Below are 11332 nucleotides of genomic sequence, written 5' to 3' on the forward strand. Positions count from 1 at the left end.
ATGTCAGAGGAAAAGAAGAATAGAAAGAGGAGGTAGAGAGGAGAGAATTCAAACTTATAGAGAGAGGTAGTCCGAATTGCACATTGAAGAAGAGTGCTAGTCCCTTAAATAGAAAAATGTGAGAAGGGGGGAAGAATTTTCAAAAACAAATTAAAAAGATTTTGAAATAATTAAAAGAAATTTTGAAAAATTGATTGATGATTTTCAAAAATTAAAGTTGAGAAAGTAGTTAAGTGATTTGGAAAAGATTTTAAAATTAGAAATCAAAAAGATATGATTGAAAATTATTTTGAAAAAGATGTGATGGAGAAGATATGATTGAAAATCAAATGAAAAAAAAGAAAGTTTTAAAATTAAAGTTGATTACTTGACTAACAAGAAATTAGAAGATATGATTCTAGAATTTAAAATTTGATCCTTTCTTAATAGGCAAGTAACAACTTGAAAATTTTGAATTAAATCATTAATTGTAGCAAGGATTTTCGAAAATAGAAAAAAAATATAAAATGGAAAGAAATTGATTTTGAAAAGATATGATTGAAAATGTATGATTTGAAAAAGATTTGATTTTGAAAAATTATGAAAATTTGCAAAAGATTTGAATTAAAAACAAAATCTTACCTCTTGTGCCATCCTGGCGTTAAACGCCCAGAATGGTATCCATTCTGGCGTTTAACGCCCAAAATACTACCTTTTTGGGCGTTTAACGCCTAGCCAGGTACCCTGGCTGGCGTTTAAATGCCAGTTTTCCTTCCTCACCGGGCGTTTTGAAAGCCCAGCTTTTTCTGTGTAATTCCTCTGCTGCATGTTCTGAATCTTCAATTCTCTGTATTATTGACTTGAAAAGACATAATTTTGAAATTTTTTTTTGAATTTTTAATGATGAGAAACAATCAAACTGCAACTAATCATGGAAAACTAAGATTAAACAAACAATGTATGCAAGACACCAAACTTAAAAATTTTCATATTAGAGACACTAACAAATTGAGAATGCATATGAAAAATGACAAAACACACAAGACAAGAGAATTTAAAGATCAGAGCAAGGAAATCATCAAGAATAACTTGAAGATCAATGAAGAACATAATGCATGTAATTTTCGAAAATTAGAAGAATGAAGACATGCAATTGACACCAAACTTAAAATTAGACACTAGACTCAAACAAAAAACATAAAATATTTTTTATTTTAAGATTTTATAAAAAAAATTTTTGTGATTTTTCGAAAATTATATGGAAAAGAAAATAAAGAGATTCAAAATTTTTAATAAGAATTCCAGGAATCATGCAATGTTAGTCTAAAACTCTGGTCCAGGAATTAGACATGGCTTACTAGCCAGCCAAGCTTTTAGTGAAAGCTTCGGTCCAAAACACTAGACATGGCCAATGGCCAGCCAAGCATTAGCAGATCATTACGTTCAACAGCAAGATTGATAGAAATCAACAAGCCCTTGTGATGATAAGTTGAAACCTCGGTCCAAAAGATTAGACATGGCTTCACAGCCAGCCAGACATCAACAAATCATCATGAAACTCTAGAATTCATTCTTAAAAACTCTGAAGAATAGAATAGAAATATTAATTTTTTTTCTTTTTGAAATTTTTTGAAAAAATAAAAATTAAAAAGCTTAAACATAAAATAAAATTACCTAATCTGAGCAACAAGATGAACCGTCAGTTGTCCAAACTCGAACAATCCCCAGCAACGGCGCCAAAAACTTGGTGCACGAAATTGTGATCATCAATGGCACCAACAACTTGGTACGCACAATTGTAATCTCAACTCTTTGTCACAGCTCCACACAACTAACCAGCAAGTGCACTGGGCTGTCCAAGTAATAAACCTTACGTGAGTTAGGGTCGATCCCACGGAGACTGTCCGCTTGAAGCAAGCTATGGTCATCTTGTAAATCTCAGTCAGGCGGATTCAAATGGTTATGGAGAATTGATAATTAAAAGATGAATAAAATATAAAATAGCATAGAGATACTTATGTAATTCATTGGTGAGAAATTCAGATAAGCGTATGAAGATGCTTTGTTCCTTCTGAATCTCTGCTTTCCTATTGCCTTCTTCCAATCATATATTCTCCTCTCCATGGCAAGATTATGTTGGGTTTCACCGTTGTCAATAGCTACCTCCCGTCCTCTCAGTGAAAATGATCCAAATGCGCTGTCACCGCACGGCTAATCAGCTGTTGGTTCTCGATCATGTTGGAATAGGATCCATTGATCCTTTTGCGTCTGTCACTACGCCCAACACTCGCGAGTTTGAAGCTCGTCATAGTCATCCCTTCCCAGATCCCACTCGGAATACTACAGATAAGGTTTAGACTTTTCCGATCTCAAGAATGCTGCCAATTGATTCTAGTCTATACCACGAAGACTCTGATCTCATGGAATGGAAGGCTCGGTTGTTAGGCGAGGCAACCATGTGTCATGAATCAGGAGACTAAGAGATACGCACTCAAGCTATTGCAAGTAGAACGGAAGTGGTTGTCAGGCACGCGTTCATAAGTGAGAATGATGATGAGTGTCACGGATTATCACATTTGTCAGGTTGAAGAACGAGTGTATATCTTAGAGAAGAAATAGGCTTGAGTTGAATAGAAAATCAATAGTACTTTGCATTAATTCATGAGGAACAGCAGAGCTCCACACCTTAATATATGGTGTGTAGAAACTCCACCGTTGAAAATACAAAAGTGATAATGGTGACATTGGCTTCGGCCCCAGAGAGGGAACCAGAAGAACCAAGATGGTCCGAAGACGAAAATACAATAGCAAAAGGTCCTATTTATAGAGAACTAGTAGCCTAGGGTTTACTGAAATAAGTAATTAATGCAGAAATCTTCTTCCGGGCCCACTTGGTGTGTGCTTGGGCTGAGCATTGAAGCTTTCATGTGTATAGACTTTTCTTGGAGTTAAATGCCAGCTTTTGTGCAAGTTTGGGCTTTTAACTCCAGCTTTTATGCCAGTTCTGGCGTTTTGACGCCAGAATTTTTGTGCTGACTTGGAACGCCAGTTTGGGCCATCAAATCCCGGGCAAAGTATGGACTATTATGTATTGCTGGAAATCCCAGGATGTCTACTTTCCAATGCAATTGAGAGCGCGCTAATTAGGCTTCCGTAGCTCCAGAAAATCCACTTTGAGTGCAGGGAGGTCAGAATCCAACAACATCTGCAGTCCTTTTTTAGCCTCTGAATCAGATTTTTGCTCAGGTCCCTCAATTTTAGCCAGAAAATACCTGAAATCACAGAAAAATACACAAACTCATAGTAAAGTCCAGAAATGTGATTTTTGAATAAAAACTAATAAAAACATAATAAAAATTGACTAAAATATACTAAAAACATACTAAAAACAATGCCAAAAAGTGTATAAATTATCCGCTCATCACAACACCAAACTTAAATTGTTGCTTGTCCCCAAGCAACTGAAAATCAAATAGGATAAAAAGAAGAGAATATACAATGAATTCCAAAAATATCTATGAAGATCAGTCTTAATTAGATGAGTGGGGCTATTAGCTTTTTGCTTCTGAACAGTTTTGGCATCTCACTTTATCCTTTGAAGTTTAGAATGATTGGCATCTATAGGAACTCAGAATTTAGATAGTGTTATTGATTCTCCTAGTTCAGTATGTTGATTCTTGAACACAGTTACTTTATGAGTCTTGGCTGTGACCCTAAGCATTTTGTTTCCCAGTATTACCACCGTATACATAAATGCCACAGACACATAACTGGGTGAACCTTTCCAGATTGTGACTCAGCTTTGCTAGAGTCCCTAATTAGAAGTGTCTAGAGCTCTTAAGCACACTCTTTTTGCTTTGGACCATGACTTTAACTGCTCAGTCTCAAGCTTTCACTTGACACCTTCACGCCACAAGCATATGGTTAGGGACAGCTTGGTTTAGCCGCTCAGGCCAGGATTTTATTCCTGTGAGCCCTCCTATCCCCTGATGCTCAAAGCCTTGGATCCTTTTTTTTTTTGCCCCTTGCCTTTCAGTTTAAAGGGGTACTGGCTATTTTTTGCTTGCTTTTTCTTTTTCTTTCTTTTTCTTTTCTTCTTTTTTTTTTGCCTTCTCTCTGTTTTTTTTCCGCAAGGTTTTCACTGCTTTTTCTTGCTTTAAGAATCAATTTTATGATTTTTCAGATTATCAAATAACATTTCTCCTTTTTCATCATTCTTTCAAGAGCCAACAATTTTAACATTCATAAACAACAATATCAAAAATATGCACTGTTCAAGCATTCATTCAGAAAAACAAAAAGTATTGCCACCACATCAAAATAATTAATCTGTTTTAAAATTCAAAATTTATGTACTTCTTTTTCTTTTTCAATTAAAAACATTTTTCATTTAAGAAAGGTGACGGATTCATAGGACATTCATAGCTTCAAGGCATAGACACTAAGACACTAATGATCATGTAATAAGACACAAACATAGATATAACATAAAGCACAATTTTCGAAAAATAGAAAAATAAGAACAAGGAGATTAAAGAACGGGTCCACCTTAGTGATGGCGGCTTGTTCTTCCTCTTGAAGATCTTATGGAGTGTTTGAGCTCCTCAATGTCTCTTATTTGCCTTTGTTGCTCCTCTATCATGACTCTTTGGTCTTCTTTAATGGAGGAGGATGGAATGCTCTTGGTGCTCCTCCCTTAGTTGTCCCATGTTGGAACTTAATTCTCCTAGGGAGGTGTTGATTTGCTCCGAATAGTTTTGTGGAGGAAAATGCATCCCTTGAGGCATCTCGGGGATTTCATGATGAGGAATCTCCTCATGCTCTTGTCCATGAGTGGGATCTCTTATTTGCTCCATCCTTTTCTTAGTGATGGGCTTGTCCTTATCAATGAGGATGTCTTCCTCTATGTCAATTCCAGCTAAATTGCAGAGGTGACAAATGAGATGAGGGAAGGCTAACCTTGCCAAAGTCGAGGACTTGTCAGCCACCTTGTAGAGTTCTAGGGATATAACCTCATGAACTTCTACTTCCTCTCTAATCATGATGCTATGGATCATGATAGCCCGGTCTATAGTAACTTCAGACCGGTTGCTAGTGGGAATGATTGATCGTTGGATGAACTCCAACCACCCCCTAGCCACGGGCTTGAGGTCGTGCCTTCTTAGTTGAACTGGCTTCCCTCTTGAATCTCTCTTCCACTGAGTGCCCTCTTCACAAATATCTATGAGGACTTGATCAAACCTTTGATCAAAGTTGACCCTTCTAGTGTAGGGGTGTGCATCTCCTTGCATTATGGGCAAGTTGAATGCCAACCTTACATTTTTCGGACTAAACTCTAAGCATTTCTCCCGAACCATTGTAAGCCAATTCTTTGGGTCCGGGTTTACACTTTGATCATGGTTCTTGGTGATCTATGCATTGGCATAGAACTCTTGAACCATTAAGATTCTGACTTGTTGAATGGGGTTGGTGAGAATTTCCCAACCTCTTCTTCGGATCTCATGTCGGATCTCCGGATATTCGCCCTTTTTGAGCTTGAAAGGGACCTCGAGGACCACCTTCTTCTTGGCCACAACTTCATAGAAGTGGTCTTGATACACCCTTGAGATGAATCTCTCCATCTCCCATGACTCGGAGGTGCAAGCTTTTGCCTTCCCTTTCCTCTTTCTAGAGGTTTCTCCGGCCTTAGGTGCCATAAATGGTTATGGAAAAATAAAAAGCTTTAGCTTTTACCACACCAAACTTAGAAGGTTTGCTCGTTGTTGAGCAAAAGAAGAAAGAAAAGAGTAGAAGAAGAGGAAATAGAGGAGATAGAGGGGGCTTAGTGGTTCGGCCAAGGGGGAGAAGGAGTGTTTATGATGTGTGAAAATGAAGGAGTGAATATGGGATTATATAGGAGTGGAGAGAGGGTTAGGGTTCGGCCATGTATGGGTGGGTTTGGGAGGGAAAGTGGTTTGAATTTGAATGGTGAGGTAGGTGGGGTTTTATGATGGATGGATGTGGATTAGTGAAGATATTATGGAGAAGAGGGTAGGATTTGATAGGTGAGGGGTATTTGGGGAAGAGGTATTGAGGTTATTGGTGAAGGGTATTTGGGGAAGGGTGTAATGGGAAAGTATGAAGAAGAGAGAGAGAGAGATGAGGTAGGTGGGGATCCTGTGGGGTCCACAGATCCTGAGGTGTCAAGGATCTTTCATCACTGCACCATATTGGCATGTAAGCGCCCCTTCCTTGCCAATCCTGGCGTTAAACGCCAGGTTGCTGCCCATTTCTGGCGTTAAACGCCCAGAATGGTGCCAGACTGGGCGTTTAACGCCCATTCTGCTACCCTTACTGGCGTTTAAACGCCAGCAAGCTTCTCCTCCAGGGTGTGCTATTTTTAATACTGTTTTTCATTCTATTTTTGCTTTTTCAGTTATTTTTGTGACTTCACATGATCATCAACCTACAGAAAACATAAAATAACAATGGAAAATAAATGGATATGATTAAATAAAATTGGGTTGCCTCCCAACAAGCGCTTCTTTAATGTCAATAGCTTGACAGTGGGCTCTCATGGAGCCTCACAGATACGCAGAGCATGATGATGACCTCCCAACACCAAACTTAGAGTTTGAATGTGGGGGCTCTATTTGACTCTGCATTGAGAGAAGCTTTTCATGTTTCCTCTCCATAGTTACAGAGGGAGATCCTTGAGCTTTAAACACAAGGGAGTCCTCATTCACTTGAAGGACCAATTCTCCTCTGTCAACATCAATCACAGCTTTTGCTGTGGCTAGGAAGGGTCTGCCAAGGATGATGGATTCATCCATACACTTTCCAGTGTCTAGGATTATGAAATCAGTAGGGATGTAGTGGCCTTCAACCTTTACCAAGACATCCTCTACAAGTCCATAAGCCTATTTCCTTGAATTGTCTGCCATCTCTAGTGAAATTCTTGTAGCTTGTACGTCAAGAATCCCTAGCTTCTCCATTACAGAGAGTGGCATGAGGTTTATACTTGACCCTAGGTCATATAGAGCCTTCTCAAAGGTCATGGTGCCTATGGTACAAGGTATTGAGAACTTTCCAGGATCCTATTTCTTCTGAGGTAATCTCTGCCTAGTCAAGTCATCCAGTTCTTTGGTGAGCAAGGGGGTTTATCCTCCCAAGTCTCATTACCAAATAACTTGGCATTTAGCTTCAAAATTGCTCTAAGGTACTTAGCAACTTGCTCTTCAGTAACATCTTCATCCTCTTCAGAGGAAGAATATAAATCAGAGCTCATAAATGGCAGAAGTAAATTCAATATAATCTCTATGGTCTTAGTGTGAGCCTCAGATTCCCATGGTTCCTTATTAAGGAACTCCTTGGAGGCCAGTGGACATCCATTGAGGTCTTCCTCAGTGGAAATCACTGCCTTTCCTTTCTCTATGCAGTCGGCCGTGTGGGACGTGTTCATGGCCTTGCATTCTCTCTTTGGGTTTTCTTCTGTATTGCTTGGGAGAGTATTAGGAGGGAGTTCAGTAACTTTTTTGCTCAGCTGACCCACTTGTGCCTCCAAATTTCTAATGGAGGACTTTGTTTCAGTCATGAAACTTTGAGTGGTTTTAATTAAATCAGAGACTATGGTTGCTAAGTCAGAGTGGCTCTGCTTAAAATTCTCTGTCTGTTGCTGAGAAGATGATAGAAAAGGCTTGCAATTCCTAAACCTATTTCTTCCACCATTACTATTGTTGAAGCCTTGTTGAGGCCTCTGTTGGTCCTTCCATGAGAGATTTGGATGATTTCTCCATGAAGGATTATAGGTGTTTCCATAGGGTTCTCCCATGTAATTCACCACTTCCATTGCTGGGTTCTCAGGATCATAAGCTTCTTTTTCAGATGAAGCTTCTTTGGTACTGCCTGTTGCTGCTTGCATTCCAGACAGACTCTGAAAAATTATATTGACTTGCTGAGTCAATATTTTGTTCTGAGCCAATATGGAATTTAGAGTATCAATCTTAAGAAATCCTTTCTTCTGATTTGCCCCATTATTCACATGGTTCCTTTCAGAAGTGTACATGAATTGGTTATTTACAACCATCTCAATGAGTTCCTAAGCTTCTGCAGCCATCTTCTTCAGATGAAGAGATCCTCCAGCAGAGCTGTCCAATGACATCTTGGTCAGTTCAGACAGACCATCATAGAAGATACCTATGATACTCCATTCAGAAAGCATGTCAGAAGGACACATTCTGATCAATTTCTTGTATCTTTCCCAAGCTTCATAGAGGGATTCACCTTCCTTCTGTCTGAAGATTTGGACATCCACTCTAAGCTTGCTCAATTTTTGAGGTTGAAAGAACTTTGCCAAGAAGGCATCGACTAGCTTTTCCCAAGAGTTCGGGCTTTCCTTAGGTTGTGAATCCAACAATATTCTAGCTCTGTCTCTTACAGCAAAGGGAAAAAGCATAAGCTTGTAAACCTCGGGATCAACCCTATTGGTCTTGACAGTGTCACAGATTTTCAAGAATTCAACTAAGAATTGATGAGGATCTTCTAATGGAAGTCCATGAAACTTGTAGTTCTGTTGCATTAGAGAAACTAATTGAGGCTTAAGCTCAAAGTTATTTGCTCCAATGGTAGGGATTGAGATGCTTCTCCCATAGAAGTCGGGAGTAGGTGCAGTAAAGTCACCAAGCACCTTCCTTGCATTGTTGGCATTATTGTTGTTTTCGGCTACCATGGCTTCTTTTTGTTTGAAAATTTCTGTTAGGTCATCTTCAGAGAGTTGTGTTTTAGCTTCTCTTAGCTTTCTCTTTAAGGTCCTTTCAGGTTCAGGATCAGCTTCAACAAGAATGCCTTTGTCCTTGCTCCTGCTCATATGAAAGAGAAGAGAACAAGAAAGTATGGAATCCTCTATGTCACAGTATAGAGATTCCTTAAGGTGTCAGAGGAAAAGATGAATGGAAGGAGGTAGAGAGGAGAGAATTCGAACTTATCAAGAGAGAGTCCGAATTACTGATAGTGGAGGAGTGTTAGTCCTTAAATAGAAGGATGTGAGAAGAGGGGAAGAATTTTCAAAATTAAATTTAAAAAGATTTTGAAATAATCAAAAGAAATTTGAAAAATTGATTGATGATTTTTGAAAATTATAATTGAGAAAGTAGTTAAGTGATTTTTGAGAAAGATTTTGAAATTAGAAATAAAAAAGATATGATTGAAAATTATTTTGAAAAAGATGTGATCGAGAAGATATGATTGAGAAGATATGATTGAGAATCAAATTAAAAAAGATAGTTTTAAAATTAAAGTTGATTACTTGACTAACAAGAATTTAAAAGATATGATTCTAGAATTTAAAATTTGATCCTTTCTTAATAGGCAAGTAACAACTTGAAAATTTTGAATTAAATCATTAATTGTAGCAAGGATTTTTGAAAATAGTAAAAAAATAGAAAATGGAAAGAAATTGATTTTAAAAGGATATGAATGAAAAGATATGATTTGAAAAAGATTTGAATTGAAAACAAAATCTTTCCTCTTGTGCCATCCTGGCATTTAGCGCCCAAAATACTACCTTTTTGGGCGTTTAACGCCCATCCAGGTACCCTGGCTGGCGTTTAAACGCCAGTTTTCCTTCCTCACTGGGCGTTTTGAACGCCCAGCTTTTTCTATGTAATTCTTCTGCTGAATGTTCTGAATCTTCAATTCTCTGTATTATTGACTTGAAAAGACATAATTTTGAAAATTTTTTTGAATTTTAATGATGAGAAACAATCAAACTGCAACTAATCATGGAAAACTAAGATTAAACAAACAATGTATGCAAGACACCAAACTTAAAAATTTTCATATTAGAGACACTAACAAATTGAGAATGCGTATGAAAAATAACAAAACAAACAAGACAAGAGAATTTAAAGATCAGAGCAAGAAAGTCATTAAGAATAACTTGAAGGTCAATGAAGAACATAATGCATGTAATTTTCGAAAATTAGAAGAATGAAGACATGCAGTTGACACCAAACTTAAAATTAAAAACTAGACTCAAACAAAAAAACATAAAATATTTTTTATTTTAAGATTTTATAAAATTTTTTGTGATTTTTCGAAAATTATATGGAAAAGAAAATAAAGAGATTCAAAATTTTTAATGAGAATTCCAGGAATCATGCAATGTTAGTCTAAAACTCTGGTCCAGGAATTAGACATGGCTTACTAGCCAGCCAAGCTTTTAGTGAAAGCTTCGGTCCAAAACACTAGACATGGCCAATGGCCAGCCAAGCTTTAACAGATCATTACGTTCAACAGCAAGATTGATAGAAATCAACAAGCCCTTGTGATGATAAGTTGAAATATCGGTCCAAAAGATTAGACATGGCTTCACAGCCAGCCAGACTTCAACAAATTATCATGAAACTCTAGAATTCATTCTTAAAAAAACTCTAAAGAACAGAATAGAAATATTATTTTTTTCTTTTTGAAATTTTTCGAAAAATAAAAAGTAAAAAGCTTAAACATAAAATAAAATTACCTAATCTGAGCAACAAGATGAACCATCAGTTGTCCAAACTCGAACAATCCCCGACAACGGTGCCATAAACTTGGTTCACGAAATTGTGATCATCAATGGCGCCAACAACTTGGTACGCACAATTGTAATTTCAAATCTTTGTCACAACTCTGCACAACTAACCAGCAAGTGTACTGGGTCGTCCAATTAATAAACTTACGTGAGTAAGGGTTGATCCCATGGAGACTGTCGGCTTGAAGTAAGCTATGGTCATCTTGCAAATCTCAGTCAGGCGGATTCAAATGGTTATGGAGAATTGATAATTAAAAGATGAATAAAATATAAAATAGGATAGAGATACTTATGTAATTCATTGGTGAGAAGTTCAGATAAGCGTATGAAGATGCTTTGTTCCTTCTGAATCTCTGCTTTCCTATTGCCTTCTTCCAACCATTTATACTCCTCTCCATGGCAAGCTTATGTTGGGTTTCACCGTTGTCAATGGCTACCTCCCGTCCTCTCAGTGAAAATGGTCCAAATGCGCTGTCACCGCACGGCTAATCAGCTGTTGGTTCTCGATCATGTTGGAATAGGATCCATTGATCCTTTTGCGTCTGTCACTACACCCAACACTCGCGAGTTTGAAGCTCGTCATAGTCATCCCTTCCCAGATCCTACTCGGAATACCACAGACAAGGTTTAGACTTTCCGGATCTCAAGAATGCTGCCAATTGATTCTAGCCTATACCACGAAGACTCTGATCTCATGGAATGGAAGGCTCGGTTGTCAGGCGAGGCAACCATGCGTCATGAATCAGGAGACTAAGAGATACGCACTCAAGCTATTCCAAGTAGAACGGAAGTGGTTGTCAGGCA

The sequence above is a fragment of the Arachis ipaensis genome, chromosome B04 (assembly GCF_000816755.2).
Source record: "Arachis ipaensis cultivar K30076 chromosome B04, Araip1.1, whole genome shotgun sequence".
NCBI classification, from domain to species: domain Eukaryota; kingdom Viridiplantae; phylum Streptophyta; class Magnoliopsida; order Fabales; family Fabaceae; genus Arachis; species Arachis ipaensis.